Source organism: Erinaceus europaeus, chromosome X, assembly GCF_950295315.1.
Source record: "Erinaceus europaeus chromosome X, mEriEur2.1, whole genome shotgun sequence".
Classification (NCBI taxonomy): domain Eukaryota; kingdom Metazoa; phylum Chordata; class Mammalia; order Eulipotyphla; family Erinaceidae; genus Erinaceus; species Erinaceus europaeus.
The window spans coordinates 6,132,554-6,149,960 of NC_080185.1; the positions used below are offsets into that span (position 1 = coordinate 6,132,554).

The following is a 17,407-nucleotide window of genomic DNA, read 5'->3' on the forward strand; positions in this document are numbered from 1 at the left end:
GAACCTCTAGGGTGTGGCTCACTTTCCTGCATGCTTCTCTCAATTCATACCAAATGATATTGCATCTTCTGATCCCAACCTAATCAACACAGTGAGTACCACCTCAGCATGCTTCACTTCAGACTGTGTCAAGAGAGGTCAGGCATGGAATGTCAGCCCTTCAGCCTCATTACCTGGGTGAAACCTTTCCTTTCATAGGATTCTCTAATTCCACTTCAGGTGGTTCACTTCCCAAAAAAGTCTCAAACCTAGATATAGAGCAGGTCCCATGTGATAGGGCATATGTTCACATGTATCTATAAATTAGGGCAAAATATATACCTGAAAGCAAAAGTGCACAATAGTCTGCAGTGAGTCAGTATAACGTTCTTAATGAAATTGTGTCTACTTAGACTTAGATACCCTCCTCACCTATTTCCTGCTATACTTCCCTCACTCACTCCCAAGCTATACTTATCAAAGCAAGGACTACAAAAGCTGAGTAAGGGCAAGAGACTGGCATACTTTAACAATGACTCTTGAGTCACTATAAGGCCACCCCATCAGCTGGGGCCCTATTCAGAGAGTCCTGAGATTCCCAAACAGACATGATGGGCCTAGACTTCGAATAAATACTTTTCTCTATAGTTACTGGTTACCTCTATCAGGAAGAACACAATAGACCCCTTTGTGGGTCCCCCATAGGACCTTGCTCTGAACATGGATGAACAACAGTAGAGAATGTTCCATCCTCCAAAGGGAGGCTGGACAAAATACTCTATGCTACACCTGAGGAAGATGGGTCGTGATATCTGGGCAGCTTGGAACATTTCCACTCATGACCATAGGATGTGAACCCAGATCTACAGGGATGCAGAGGTCACATAGGCTCCTAAGCTGAATATGGTTGACCCAGATCACATTAAATTAATGAGGTTTACAGTCAACAATATTTATACACTTTCCCACATTTGGGAGCTACTCTCTTCCCTGATCCATCTTTCTTTCCTTTTTCCAGCCATGATATCATCTCCCCAGACAATAACTTGGATCTACCTGCATATCAGATTTCAGGCTCAGGAAAAAAAAAAAAACTAGTATAGCCACAGGCCCTTTGGAATATAACTAAAATATGACTAATAGCTATCTACAAAATGGATACCCCTCAACTCTTCATCTGCACTACTCCAGCCTTTAGGTTCATGATTAGTCAACAATATGTTTGGATTTATATATTTTTAATATTTTAAAATTATCTTTATTTATTTATTGGATAGAGATAGCCAGAAATCAAGAGATATGGGGGAATAAGAGAGGAAGAGAGACAGACACCTGCAGCACTGCTTCACCACTCGTGAAGCTGTCCCACTGCAGGTGGGGACGGGGACTCGAACCTAGGTCCTTGAACATTGTAGCACGTGCGCTCAACCAGGTGCACCACCACCCAGCCCCTGCTTTATATGTTAACTCTTTTTTCAGCCACCAGGTTCCAGATACTAGCATGATGCCAACCAGACTTCCCTGGACAGACAAACCCACCAATGTGTCCTGGAGCTCCGATTCCCCAGAACTCCACTCCATTAAAGAAAGGGAGAGGCAGGCTGGGAGTATATATGGATCAACCTTTCAACACCCATGTTCACTGGGGAAGCACTTACAGAAGCCAGACCTTCCACCTTCTGCATCCCACAATGACCTTGGGTCCATACTCCCAGAGGGTTAAAGAACAGGAAAGCTATCAGGGGAGGAGATGGGATACAGAGTTCTGATGGTGGGAATTGTGTGGAGTTGTACCTCTCTTATCCTATGGTTTTGTCAAAGTTTCCTTTTTATAAATAAATTAAAATTTTTAAAAGAGTAAAAGAAAGAATAAGAGAATTCAGAAAAGTGTGAATGGCAGTGTATGGAAGATCACTACAGCAAAGTCAAGAGCCTAGTACAAAAAAAGGCAATACCCATTTAGAAGATGCAACAGAAAATACTTCAATCACAAGATCAACAAAATCCAAACATTAGCTACAAAAAAAAAGTTTAACAAAAAGCAAGCAAGATCTTTATGAAGGCAACTATACAGACTTGCTGATAGATTTAGGTTTTTTAAATCCCATATAAATGAAGCAGTATAGTTTATCATCAGTGAAAAGACAGATGTAAAACTGTCATATCTGGTGCCAGGGAGAGACAGTGCTAAGGTAGTAAACCAGAATCTCATGCCTGAGGATCTGATGCCTCAGGTTCAGCCTCTGGTAGAGCCATTAGTTGAAGCTAAATAGTGTTCTGATATATCTCTCTCCCTTTCTTCCCATTAAGATAAATAAATAAAAGTACTGAAAACATAAGGGGAAAGGTGCCAATTCTACCTTGGTTATCTATAGAGTTGGTTCTTTACCTGTAGCTGTCCAGATGGCAGGAAGCACAAGATGCTGTCTTCTGCCTCAAGATTCAACTCTGGGAATGAGAAAGAGAATTAAATAGTTTTTTTTTAATCACAACACAAATAAAAAAGGCTCAACAACAAAACATGGCAAACAAATGGGGAAGAATGAACACTGTCCTAAATGGAGTAATGGCACATTGGCAGAATTTGGACTGTGGGAAAAACCAAAACTCATAGCTAGTTTGGCTGAACAACACGAGCCGCTATTCTTGATGCTTGATTGTTTGTTTCAAATGCAAGATTAAGATTGTGTGTACTCTTCTTGAAAATAACAAACGAAAACACCCTAAAATATAGGTAAGTCCTAATTCTCCGTCTTCAGTCATAACCACATTAACACTCTGGTGTGTATGATTTTTTTATTTTTTATTTTTATTTTATTTTTATAAAATGTAAGTATTGACAAGACCATAGGATAAGAGAGGTACAATTCCACACAATTCCCACCACAAGAACTTTCTATTCCACCCCCCTGCCCTTTGAAAGCTTTCCTATTCTTTATCCCTTTGGGAGTATGGACCAAAGATCTTTATAGGGTGCAGAAGGTGGGAGGTCTGGCTTCTGTAATTGCTTCTCTGCTGAACATGGACATTGGAAGGTTTATCCATACTCCCAGCCTGTCTCTCTCTTTCCCTAATGGAGCAGGAATCTGGGGAGGTGGGGTTCCTGGATACATTGGTGGTATCTTCTTCTCAGGGAATTTGGGTTGGCATCATGATAGTGTCTGGAACCTGGTGGCTGAAAAAGAGGTAAGATATAAAGCAGAACAAATTATTGACTAATTATGAACCTAAAGGCAAAGATATTGCATATGAAGATTTTGGAAAATTTTCATAGGTCTATTTTAGGTATATTCCAAGGGGCCCACAGCTTTACTAGCTTTTGCCACATCTTGATATCTAACATGTAGGTGATCTAAGTTATTGTCTGGGGAGATGGTGTCATAGTTGAAAAAAGCCTAAAAAGCTGTATGAGGGAAGAGAGTAGCTTCCAAATATGGGAAAGCATATAAATATTGCTAACTGTAAACCCCACTGATTTGATCTGGATCCCATTTTTCTCAAAAAAGCCTATGTAACCTCCGCATCCCTGTAGGTCTGAGCTCACATTCTGTGATCACGGCTAGGAACATACCAGGCCACATTATTTTCAGGACCCATCTTCTTCAGGTAGTTGGTAGAGTATGTTGTTCAACCTCCTGTCCAAAAATGGAACATTCCCTACCATTGTTGATCCATATTGAGGGCAAGGTACTATAGGGGTTCACAAAGGGGTTCACTGTGTTGTCCCTGATGGAGATGACCAGTGACAGTGGTGAGAGGGTTCTCTTAGAGGTCTAGGCACATCATGTCTGTGTGGGAATCCCAGGACTAGGGCCCTAGGTGATGGGATGGCCTGGTATTGACTAAAGAGTCATCATTAAAGTATGCCAGTCTCTTGCCCTCATTCAGCTTTTGTAGTCCTTACTTTGTCTGACAAGGTTAGATTTGGAGTGATTGAGGTACATGAATAGGAGGTAGGTGAGGAGGGTATCTAGGTCTAAGTTGAAACTGTTCCATTAGGTACTTTAAGGTCTCTTTTCAGGTCTTTCTACTTGCCTGCTTCATTTAATGACTCACTGCAAGTTATAGTGGACTTTGCTTTAAGGTATATGTTTTCCCCCAAGTTATGGATACATTTGCATATGCCCTATCTCATAGGCCCTGGTCTATATCTAGGTTTTGAGGTTTGTTAAGAAGTGTCTGCAGGGAGTACCCCCCAACACTTCATCTGCACTATTCCAGCCTTTAGGTCCATGATTGTTCAACAATTTGTTTGGCTTTGTATGTTAACTCTCTTTTCAGCCACCAGGTTCTGGATGCCAGCATGATTCCAACTAGACTTCCCTGGACTGACGACCCCACCAATGTGTCCTGGAGCTCGGCTTCCCCAGAGACCCAACCTACTAGGGAAAGAGAGAGACATGCTGGGAGTATGGATCGACCAGTCAATGCCCATGTTCATCGGGGAAGCAATTACAGAAGCCAGACCTTCCACCTTCTGCAACCCACAATGACCCTGGGTCCATACTCCCAGAGAGATAGAGAATGGGAAAGCTATTAGGGGAGGGGATGGGATATGGAGATCGGGTTGTGGGATTTGTGTGGAGCTGTACGCCACTTATCCTATGGTTTTGTTAATGTCTCCTTTCTTAAATAAATAAAAAATAACTAAATGACTAATGAGCAAAAAAAAAAAAGGAGTATAAAAAAATAAAAATAAATTTTAAAAAAGAAGTGTACCATTGGGAATGGAATTGAGGAGTCCTACGAGCTAGGAAAGATCTTACTGAAATATTGAATCTGAATAGTTGACATTCCATGCTTGATGTCTCTGGACACAGTCCAGAGTGTAACATGGCCAAGGTGGTGCTGGTCGCATTAATTGAGTTGGGATCAGCAGGTGCTGTATCAGTTGGTATGCATTGGGAGAAGCTTGCAGGAAAGTGAGCCCCACCCTAGAGGTTTCAGGACTGGGAGAACTTTATAGGTCTTTATAGAGAATGGGGAAAGTTCCTGCTGTCTAAGAGTTTAAGAAGGCAATAGTTTGTTATAGCTATACCCAGATTATGTGGAAATTGGGTTAATTTTGAAAATGCCATTGTTAGTATTTGCTGTGGCAAAAAAGACCTAACCATAATTTATATCCTTTTATGCTATTTACATATATTTGTATCTTATAAAGGAACACCACCAGGTGCTCCTGGTGTGTATGATTGTAAAACCGCTTCCAATCCATTTCCTGCACATTAGAGTGAACTGAGGATCTGGGGAAGATTAAGAAAAAAGATCACAACCAGGGCCATGACTATGGTATGGCCGCAGCAAAGGATATTTCTTGGGTCAGTGCTTTGACAAGATGGCATTTGAAGGTACCCTTCATGTAGCAGGATGGCTTGCAGAGTTTACATACTCACAAACTCAGCATTCAGAGGGGACAGAAGGTGAAGGAGATCCTTATCTATAAGAGGGCCAGAAAGAGCATTTCCTATCCCCTGGAGTCACTCAGAAATGCACTGTAGAATCCTGTCAGAAAGCTACTGAGGTAGCAATGTTCAGAATCCTACAGCCCATGGTGATGTTTCTTTCTCTATGGCCAGGAACTGCTGTGTACATGTTTGCAGAGTACACAAAGAAAATATACTCTCAAGCAAACAGATTCTCAATGGCTCCAAACTCAGCTTATTGAGACAATATGAAAAGCAAATGAATGTGTAAAACTCTGAATTTGTCAAAAGATATTTTAAGAAATGTTTGATTACATACTTCTGAAACTATCAGAATACTGGAACATACACCCCCTCCAAAGTTTACTGTTAGTTTCTCATTTAATGTCTGGCTAGTTATTTTCTTTTCTTTCCTTTTTTTTTTTTCCACTTCCAGGGCTATTGCTGGGGCTCGCTGCTGACACTACAAATCCACTGCTACTTATGACCATTTTTCCCTCATTTTATTGTATAGAACAAAGAGAAATTGATAGGGGAAGGGAAGATAGAGAGGGGGAGAGAAAGATAGACACATACAGACCTGCTTCACTTCTCATGAAGTGACCCCCCACAGATGGGGAGACAGGTGGATCAAACCTGGATCCTTGTGAGGGGCCTTGTGCTTTGCACTATGTGTGCTTAACTCAGTGTGCCACCACCCGCCCCTGCCTGGTAATTTTCTTTCCTTCTTGCTTTCTTTTAAATATTTCATTCATTTATTTAATAGGACATAGAGAAATTGAGAGGGAAGAGGGAGACAGAGTAAAAGAGAGAGACTTTATTGCCTCACCTAGGACATTGCTCCATTTATCAGATCACCAAAGATCACCAGAATAGACTTTGACCTCTGCTACCCCCTTCTTCTACTTCTTCTCCCTCCCTCACCCCTGCCCCATCCCTCTTGCCTTGCCAATGAATCCATATAATCCCTCTGCTATAATTTTAACACCCTTTCTTCTTCTTGAGAAAAGAAACTAACACAGAGTTATCCATTGCCCAGTATTTAATTCTGTAGGTTACACACTACAGAAAGAAACTGAAGATGGGGAGTCGGGCTGTAGCGCAGCGGGTTAAGCGCAGGTGGCGCAAAGCACAAGGACCGGCATAAGGATCCCGGTTCGAACCCGGCTCCCCACCTGCAGGGGAGTCGCTTCACAGGCGGTGAAGCAGGTCTACAGGTGTCTATCTTTCTCTCTCCCTCTCTGTCTTCCCCTCCTCTCTCCATTTCTCTCTGTCCTATCCAACAACGACAACAACAATAATAACTACAACAATAAAACAAGGGCAACAAAAGGGAATGAATGTTGTTTTTGACGGGTTAGGTTGTTTTCGCCGGGCTGGCTTCCCGGGCAGGTAACAGACGACCAGGGACTCATAGTTGAGCTGTAGGCAGTATCTCTTTATTCATGCAGGACGCAGCACAATCTAAGACGAGCTAAGCTAAACTCAAGGTAAAGTACTCTAAAACTCATAATGCTGTCTTTATATATACTTCCCAAATAGGGTAGAAACAGGATGTGACATAGAGAGGGTGGAGAGAAAAGTGATTGGTGAAAATCAGAGTGTGACAAAGAGGGGGCAGATTAGGCAAGAATCCTATCACTGAACCACAAATGCCCTGGAGGGAGGGTGGAACTTGTTAACAGTGGTTATGTAAATAAAATAGTGTTAAGCAGGGGGGATTTAAACCAAATGAAACAGAAGGGGTCTCATGCATACCAACAATTCCCCCTTTCTTTTTAACTAATGGCCATTATGGGGTGAACAGAAACGTATATCGTACAGGCGTTTTCAAAAGAACTGGCATATAACATGGAAAACAAAATAGGCGAGCAGCAATAACCAGTGTGATGCCAAGTGGAGCTTTTCTTGCCTCAAAAGGCAAGGCCTAGCAGGCGAAAGGGCATTTCTTGCCTCTGGGAATGCTTCATGCCTCTGGGGGCATCTCTTGCCTCAAAGGGCATTTCTTGCCTCTGGGAATGCTTCATGCCTCTGGGGGCATCTCTTGCCTCTTGGGGCGCTTCATGCCTCTGTGGGCATAACCTAATAAGGAGGGGGAGCTTTCTGCCTCTGGGACAGAGCCTGCAGGCGAGGGGACATGGTCTATAAAGTTTCAAGGCAACTGGCTGAAGTTAGTCTTCGAGAAACACAGCAGTGTGTACCAGTAAGTCCGATGGAGGTGTCAGTCCAAAGTAGCTGACCACAGAAGAAAATGCCAAGGGATGAAACGCTGTATGTCTGTCTCGATGGGGAATGTCGGCCACCTGAATTCTGCTTTTCTGTAGAGAGTGATCTTTGGAGTCTGTGAATCTGTTTCTTCAGGTCGTGCCAGGTCTCATCATTGGTTTCCGGGGGCAATGTCAGAGAACCGGATCCAAATGGATTTCCAGGAATTCCATTTGAGTAGATGCTTTTTCATGTGAAGACTTTGACAGCTGAAATTCACTTACTTGTTGAACAAAACTTGTAGCAGATTAGAAGTTTACTATAATTGATAACTCCATTATAATTGGAAGTCCTTTCTAGTATGATTTTAAGGTTGTTTAAACAGTTTAAACTCAATAAAATGTGGAAAGGTAAACAGAAGAACCACGGTTAAAAGCCTCAGGCATGAGAATAGTTAACATAATCATTGCACTATCTGCCCCACCCATAACTCATACAGTTTTCAGGATTAAACGTTTCAGATTCATGTCAAGATGTAAAAGAGAAATCAAAGGAGGGAAAAAACAATTTTTTGGATTGTTTCTGGATGTCTCTAGAAATCATGGCTGCGTCCAGCATTTTTTTTTTTAAGTCAATGTCAAACAAAAATTCAGTCATTCAAATCATTCTCTTATGAAACACAACTTGAACCAGATTATCAAGATCTCACCATGTAGGATTAAGAATCCCCGGAGGGCGACCTAGTTCAAAAAGGTCCTCGAAATTCCATTTAGGGTGCTTCTGACAGTTCCTGCTGGATTGCTTCAGGCACCCATTTTTAAAAGCGTCTTCCCATCGAAGAAAGAATCCAATCAGGAGAGTAGAACTAACCACGTGTCTCCATACTTGGGAACTGCCAGGGTACTCGAGAATGCTCCTCAAACTAGAGTAGTCCTTCTCCACGGGAAACATTCGAGAAGAAGTCCAGAAAGTCCCAGGGGAAATCCCCATGCATATCCCAAGGTCTACGATCACAGTCATAAAGAACCAAATTGTGGCCCAGAGCAAAATGTAGTCCTTTTCCTCAGGAAACATGGGAGAGGGAATCCAGAAAGTCCAAGGAGAAATCTCCGTGCATCTCCCAAGCTCTATGATCCCGGTCATAAGAAACCAAAGTTCCCGGTCAGGGAAACAAAGTTTGGCCCAGAGCAAAATGTTCCAGAGACAGAGTAACTGTCTCATGATGAAACAGTAGAGGCTTTGGCAAACCTCTTCATAAGTAGAAGAGAAGACCATAGTGCATAGGTAGGCAAAGTCTTCACTTATCTGAGAGTTGCGCAGGTCTGGTCCCACGTTGTGGCGCCATATGTTGTTTTTGACGGGTTAGGTTGTTTTCGCCGGGCTGGCTTCCCGGGCAGGTAACAGACAACCAGGGACTCATAGTTGAGCTGTAGGCAGTATCTCTTTATTCATGCAGGACGCAGCACAATCTAAGACGAGCTAAGCTAAACTCAAGGTAAAGTACTCTAAAACTCATAATGCTGTCTTTATATATACTTCCCAAGTAGGGTAGAAACAGGATGTGACATAGAGAGGGTGGAGAGAAAAGTGACTGGTGAAAATCAGAGTGTGACAAAGAGGGGGCAGATTAGGCAAGAATCCTATCACTGAACCACAAATGCCCTGGAGGGAGGGTGGAACTTGTTAACAGTGGTTATGTAAATAAAATAGTGTTAAGCAGGGGGGATTTAAACCAAATGAAACAGAAGGGGTCTCATGCATACCAACAAATAAATAAATAAAATAAATATTTAAAAAATAAATAAATAAAACTTAAAAAAAAGAAACTGAAGATGATGAGGATGGTGATGATTGGGATGATGAGGATGATCATGGTAATGATGTATGGGGTGGAACATTCCAGCCAGCTGTCAGAGAAGCATCTTTCAGAATCACCATGATCAGAGGAAGCTCTAACTCTCTCCTGCTTTAGTACTTTGCCCATCTTGGGCACAGCCCTAGCTCACAGAAGGGCTCCATTCCATGGCAAGTCATCAGATTTGCTAGGGACCAAACCCTCCCCCCCCAAGAGAACAGTCAGTGCTTATGCTGCAAGCTGAATTTCAGGGAAATGATGAGAGAAAGCAGAAATTCCAAAGGCCAGCATATGACATTACGTCTGATCACCGGTCAGTAGCAGCTTCAAGAGCAGCATCACCATCGCAAGCTTATGGGACCCCCTACTCCCCTTGAGTTTGTCACTTTGCCTAGGTGTGGACCAATAGAGGGTGAGACAGAGAAGTCTTGGGTTAATGCTTTATGACAGAGAACACCTTTGCAGGTGGGCTTGAGGACATTTAAGCCCTCTACTCACTATGCAGTGTAAACATTAGAATTGTGGAGGGGTTAAAAAAAAAGGAAATCTATAGAACTCTGGTGGTGGGAATTGTTTGAAATTGTACCCCTCTTACCCTATGATCTTGTCGATTATTAAATCAATAAAATGAATGAAGTTATAGGATATATATCCCATGGAATACCAGTGTAATAATAAAAAAGACAATGCAGTACCCTTTGGGAAAAAAATGGATGTAACTGCAGGTGATTATGCTTAGTGAAATAAGAGATGAAAGACAACACTGGATTGTTTCACTCTGATGTGGAATCTATAGAACTGGCACACTTGTACTTCAAGAATAAATGAATAAAGAAGAAACAGAAGCAAGAAAACTTTTTCAGAGACTTGTGAGAACTACGGTGGTTATTTAGGAGGTGGAAGGTGGGGACACGGAATTTTTGTGTTGAGTGTGATGTGGAACTTTTCTCTGCACTCTTTTAATTCTATAACCCATTATTAAGCACAAACAAAAAGGGAAATTAAAAAAAAGGAAAGTTTCCAGAACCTATGGCAATCACCATGGCTTGATAGCGCTGCCGTGGTCTTTTCTGGGTACTGATCTTTTCACAGTGAAAAAAGATTTGGGTGGGGGGTAGGAGGGGCGGGTTTGATGGGATCTGGATTGGTAAGCAGGGTTCTTGTTTCTACAAACTGACTTTTCTAGATATTCTGGTCACTGTGCCATGATTTTGCATCAACCCCATCTGTGGGCACAAGTGACCTCAACTGGGAAGAAACAGAGTGTTCCCTGCAAAAATTAGATCTCCCAGTGAAGTCCCACGAGCTGTGATCAGGCTACCCCTTTTGGAGCTTTTTATACTAGTCTTGTCCATGCTCAGACATCTGCACAGGCCAGAGTGCTGTATGAGAGGCTGTGACATTTAAGGTGGCAGCCTCAGTCAGAAGCTCACAGGGCACGAATTGGAGTACTAGCCCAGTGAGTTCACCTTGTGACAAGGGAGCCACAGATGCTCTCCCAACAGCTCTGGATGTTCCCTCAGCTGGTGCAGATGAAAGAATGTCAGCTTCACTCCCCTTTTTCTCTGTCTGCCCAAACACCACTCCCCCATCCATTCACTCAAGCCCAGTCTCCCAAGTTCAGGCACCTCTCTCTTTCTCTCCACCTCCCCCCTGCCTGAAGCCAGATTCTTGGCCTCTCTTTCCTTCTAGTCTCCATTCTCAAGCCCTCCCAATTTTCCCACACACAGCCAATAAGGAACTTTCTAGAAGCAGCTGACAGGCCCACTGCAATGGACTCTGGGTTTTCAGCAGGTAAGGAGAAGATATCTCCACTTCAGAACTGCCTAGTATGAACAGTGCTTTTAGGAATGACTTTTATTTCACCCAGCACCCCAAGGGGCAGAACAGCAGAGACCTCTCAGGTTGTGACTGCTGGGAAAGGCAGGCAGATAGGAAGTGGGACATCAGCACTGAGGATTTCTCACCTCCTCTTACCTCTATGCAAATGCCCAGCACTAGATGCCTAACTCTTAAAAATAGTCTTTGCACTCCAAGTAGCACCTTCCCTCAGAAACACTCACAGAAAGTGTTCAGAACAGGTCTCCTTCCCTGAAAGCACCTGCCTGAGGGTGGGGGAGAGCATTGGAGAAAAGGCTCTGGTTTTCTTTCTCCTTCTCAATTCCTTCCTGGCCCTCAAACCCCATTTAGTATGAAGGGGAAAAACAAACCCACTTTATGTGTGTGAGAGACAGAGACAGAAACACACACAGAGAAAAAGGCAGGCAGCAGAAGAACAAACTGTCTGACAGAGGTGTTTCCTCTGGGTCAAAGAGAGAAACAATTTGTCCTATTCTCTTCTCACTTAGAGGCTATATTTTCATTTTCACAAGGAAGTAGAGTCATAGTTTGGGCAGTATAAAAATATCAACTCAGTGGAATATGGAGCCTCAGGAAAAAAAGTTGGAAAATACGGTGAAGCTTTAGGGGAAGCACAGAGGCACCATACTCATCTCAAATCACAGAGCAGTGAAAAATTTATGAGTGTTTTTTCTGCATATAAATATAAAGGGAAACTGAACCTACTTCCCTAAAACAAGCTGTAAGAATTTTGTACTGAAGCAGGTCAAGGAAACAGTACAGTGGGCAGTGAGCCAGACTTGCATGTTTGAGATTCCGGTATTCTCTGGTTCGATTCCTAGCATATGCCAGAGCTTCTCTGATCTCTCTCTGTTTCTCTGTGTCATAAATTATAAAGAAAGAAAGTGCACCTTCTAAAAATTTTATGATGTGGGGGCTGGGCACAGTGGGTTAAGCGTACATGGCGCGAAGTGCAAGGACTGGTATAAGGATCTCAGTTAGAGCCCCCGGCTCCCCACCTGCAGGAGGGTCACTTCATGGGTGGTGAAGCAAGTCTGCAGGTGTCTATCTTTCTCTCTCCGTTCTGTCTTCTCCTTTCTTCACTCTTCTCTGTCCTATCCAACAACAATAATAATAATCACAACAAGGGCAACAAAAATGGAAAAAGTGGCTTCCAGGAGCAGAGGATTCGTAGTGCAGGCACTGAGTCCCAGAAATAACCTTGGAGGTAAAAAAGTAATTATATATATATATATATATATATATATATATATATATATATATATATATATATATACACACACATATATTAGTGGAACTGGGGAAGTTCACTGAATTGGGCTATTTTGTCATTTGGAGAGAGGGAGGGAGGGAGAGAGAGACTATAGCACGGTAGCTTCCTCCAGTACCACAGTACTTCCCATGTGCTGCTTGGGCTCAAACCTTGGTGGTTGGCAATGCGATGCAGGCATTCTACTTGGTGAGCTGTCACTCGGACCTGAAGTCATAGTCACTAATAATACTAATTACAATTCAGATATGGAGCATTAAATCTGACATTTTTATGGGCTACATTATGTTCACCACCCAAGTTGAATTCCCATCCACCTCCACACACTTGATGCCCTTACCTATCTGAAAGCCCCAGCTCCCAGGTTCTCTGCTTATCTCCAGTCTCTTGTCAGAATCTAGGGAGTTATCTTTGTCTTGCAAAACATGTTAAAGATGCTGGCTTTCTCAGATTCAAAGACAGCAAAGGGAAATATTTTAAATTATTTAATATAATTTAATTTTTTATAGAGACAGAGAAATTGAGAAGGAAGGGAGAGATACAGCAAAAAAGATATATCTGCAGCACTGCTCCACCACTTATGAAGCTTCCCCCTTGCAGATGGGTACTGGGAGCTTGAACTGGGTCACATACATGACAAAGAAGTGCACTATCCAAGTGGGCTATTTCCTAGGCCTTGAAGAAAAATATCTTTAAGTCTTCCTTCTTCCCCTCCTTTCTTCCTTTCACGAGCATTATCTCTGGGGCTCTGTGCTCACATGGTGAATCCTACCATGCTCCTATTGGCCATTTCTTCCTTTTCTTTTTATTATTTTCTTTTCTTTCTATCACCCTCACCCTGTCATTTGGTATGACAAAGAAATTTAGAAGTGAGGGGGATATAGATGATACATAGATAGATGATAGTTACACCTGCAGACCTGCTTCACCACTCATGTAGCTTCCCTTACCCCCCACAGGTGGGGACCATTGTCTTGAACCCTGGTCTTTGCATATGATAGCATGTGTGTTCTACTGGGTGTACCACTACTTGACCTAGACTATATTTGTAAAGCTAGGTTATCAATAGAAGGTAGTCAACATATCTATTGTGGTGGTCATTACAAAACTTCACAGTTATTTGTCAGAAGTCAGACCTGTAAACTGACATTGTGTTAACTTTACCACATGGAAGTCATGCCTCAAAAAGAAGCCAGGACACAGGTGAGCCAGTTACTCCCACAGGTGGTTTAGGCTTGGCTCCAGCAAGGGACAAGGCTGTGAATCAGCTGACCTGCAGTATTACAGACGATCCTCTCAATGACTTCTATACGGCCATTACCTCCAATGCCACAGATGGCACAACAGATACTCAGAGCTTTGATTCTCCCAGTCCCAGCAGCTGGTGTGGACCCTGAGTCTGTCTGGCTGCAGTTCACCTACCTTATGCCCACTCACACCCAGAGTCCTTTGTTCTGGCCTGAGATGCTGTGCTCAGCCCCAAGTGACTGCTACCCCTTCCTGGAGCCCTTGGCCTCTCTCCAGATCCATGAGGATGTGGACCTGTGCTCATCTCAAGTTCATGTCCACCTACTTGCCCAGGGTCCATCCTCATATCCAGTGATGCTCAGGTTACCACAGACAGTTGCCCTATACCAAGACCATCACCTGTTCCCAAACAGATGGGGTCCCAGATGTCCTCTTGGTCAATGTCCAGCTAAACACACACACACACACACACACACACACACACACACACACAAAGATGCTTCATCAAACCAGGAAAATGACATCTGGAAGTAGGTGGAGCCCTCAGGTGGGGCCTGGCTTCTGTAGCTCTGTGTCTGCAGGCCCATACATGCTGAACCCTGCATGGGCAGTGCCAGAGTTACCTTGTGGGACCACACCTCACTCAAGGGAATTCAGGGACAGAAGTGATGTGTCACACTGTAGCTATGTGTTCTATTATTTGAGGGATCAAGTCATCCGAAAGGGAGGAAGACAACTGGATGCCAGAAACAGTAAGAGTGGTATGGGAACAAGGTTCCAGGAAACCCACTGACAATTGAAAGCTCCTACTGCCCTCAAACACCTGTTGCTGGGGCCCAGAAGCTGCTGGAAGTGGGCAGGTGAGGGAGCAACCATATGTGGTGCCTGGCTGTATAAGTTGAGGAGGGGGCTGCACTGGGAGCAAAGGTCTACAGGTGGTGATCAAGAAAAAGTGTGAGCTTGGGAAAGGGTACTGGAGCCATAGTGGGCAGTGGTGAGGGGACTGGAGAGAAGTGCTGGAGTCTGGGAGGTGCAGAGGGTGGGGGGGGCAGGTTCCTAGAGGAGAGGCATAATTTGGGGGGAAAGATTTAGGGTTAGTGTTAGAGAAGGACCAATCCTGTTGGGGGGGAAGGGTATAGAAGCTGATTGGGGTAAAGCTAAAAGCAGAGTGGTGGGAGTGAGGGTTGGGGAGCAGGATTTGGGGGACAAACCAAAACTAGGGTCTGGAGAAAGCACTGAGACTTGGAGGTTTGTAGCTGGGGGATCCTGACGCCATGCAGTGAGGAAAAGGTTTGGCAATGACCTGAGGTGGGGATGGGGGCTCCGGAGAAGGGGTGCAGGTCCAGGAAAGGAATGGGTTTGGGGGCTGGGTGGCATCAGTACTGGGGTAGCAACAGGGAATCTGGGGCTGGGGGCGGGTGTAGAAGGGGAGCATGCGGTGGAATGCAGAAGCGGGAGTTGTAGGATTTAGGGCTTGGGGCGCAGGGCGCAGCCCAGAGATGGGGGGCTGGCGGCGGGCGGGGTCCCACCTGCCTCAGATGTAGTCGTTGTCCACGTCGCGGCAGATGTACCAGAGGATCACGTAGAGGATGAGTAGGATGGCGAAGAGGAACAGAGCCACAAAGATCGCCTTGGTGACGGGGGACACCAGCGCCTGCATGATCCCGCTGGGCGCCTCTGGCTGGGAGGGAGCGAGCGCAGCCAGCCCAAGGCCAAAGCCACCTGCGCACTGAGCAGTTGGGACAAGAGGAAACTTGCAGACCAGCCTGAAGCGCCTGCGCACTGGGGCCCGAGTGCCCGCCCTCGGACCCTCTGTGCCCACCCCCTGCCTGGGAGGGACAGAAGGTCTGTCCTTGGCCAGTGCCAATCTCAGCAGTAGTGGAGGCTCTGCAGCGAAGCGAGAGGAGTTGCAGGGCACCTTCAGGGAGGCCACCTGCACCAGGAAAAGATGGGGGTCTCCTCTAATTGCCCTAGGGTATATCGCCAAGGAATCCCACACTCCCTGGGCCAGGGGAGGCAGGAACCACCTTCTTTCCAGGTACCACCCCGCTAACCTGCACAGACGCCCCCTGCAGGCATCTGTCATCTCCCTCAGGTGCAGTCTGGGAAGCAGGGAGGATCCACCTGTGTTAGGGACCAGGCCTGGGCCACTAAACAGGGGCCTCTAGGAGCAAGCCACTACCCTTTTCTCTTCTCCCTCCCCCTCCTCTGTCCTCTCCTCCCTTTCCCTCCTCTGGTCTCCTCTCCCCTCCCCTTCTCCTTTCCTCCCCTCCTCTGGTCTCCTCTCCCCTCCCCTTCTCCTTTCCTCCCCTCCTCTCTCTTCCTTTTCCTCTCCCCTGCTCCCTATCCCCTCCTCTCCCCTCCCTTCCGCTTTCCCTTATGACTCTCATCTTTCCATTCCTTCCCCTCCCCTCCCCTCCCTTCCCCTCCCTTACCTTCTCCTGCTCTCCTCTTCCTGCTCCCTTAGAAAGTCACCTAGTGGAAGAGCCTGTGGTCAGTCACCCCCTCTGTGTCCTTCATCAGTTTTGTGGTGCCCAGTGGCTCTGCAGAAGCAACCTCTGTGTGGAGGAGGAGGTAAGGAGTGAATCTTTTGAGTCCCCACTCTGCTATCTGCAACAGACTCTGCAAATCCACTGGGACACTGAGCATGTGATCATAGGGTGGCATGAGGCTGGGGTGTTTTGTGCCTCTGCCCTCTGAGGCTCACAGAATCCTGGGTCCAGTCTTCAATAGTTGTAAGCCACCCTGAGTTAGTACTTGCTAGAAGCTTTCTCAGCAACCTCAGCAGGGACCACACAGCAAGAGCTGCTTTCATTTCTTTATAAGCGTGATTCCCTTCACTCCTAAGGAGCCACGTTTCATAACTATAACATGCAAGAAAGAATAAGAAGAAATGCTGAACAGTTCTTTTTAAAATTATATATATATATATATATATATATATATATATATATATATATATATATATATTATTGCCACCAGGGATATCTCTGGGGCTCAGTATCTGGGGCACAGAAAAGAAACCATCAGTTTTTCCCATTGTTTTTAAAATACAGTGCTGAGGCATGGCGGTGGTATGCCTGATAGAGCACACATGTTACTATGTGCAAGGCCTCAGGTTCAAGCACCCATTCTCATGTGCAAGGCGGGAAAGTTTCACAAGTGGTGAGACAGTGCTGCAGGTGTCTCTGTAGCTCCCCTTTCCTCTCTATCTCTATCCAATAAACAAACATTAAAAATAATAATAATAAAATATAGTTCCATGTAACATCTAAATGCAATCATAATTTATCCTATTTACTCAACTAGCCAATTTGGTGTTCATTTGTTTGAAGAAGAGACCAGTAGGATGGGAGAAATGCTCTGTCCTAGCAGAGTTTTGAAGGCTTGTGAGGGGGTTCCAAGCTGTCACTCCATTTGTCCTTTAAGTCTGTAGGAATTGTTTTTATGGAGGCCAGTTGGGGGCTGGGGACAGGTGTACCTGGTTAAGTGCACAAGTTTCCATGCACATGGATCCATGTTTAAGCCCTTGCTCCCCAACTGCAAGGGAGATAGTTCACAAGCCAT

The 17,407-nt window shown here is 44.7% G+C and overlaps 1 long non-coding RNA gene across 1 annotated transcript in view; it reads right to left on the bottom strand.

Annotated features, from left to right (window-relative positions):
* LOC132535817 (uncharacterized) overlaps positions 1–15,538 on the bottom strand; it is a 31,815-nt gene extending 16,277 nt beyond the window's left edge. The window contains exons 1-2 of the long non-coding RNA XR_009547548.1: positions 15,370–15,538; positions 2,369–2,427 (exon numbers count right to left, since the gene is read on the bottom strand). This is a non-coding gene — a long non-coding RNA (uncharacterized LOC132535817). The remainder of the gene's footprint in view (positions 1–2,368; positions 2,428–15,369) is intronic.
* Between the last annotated feature and the right edge of the window lie 1,869 nt (positions 15,539–17,407).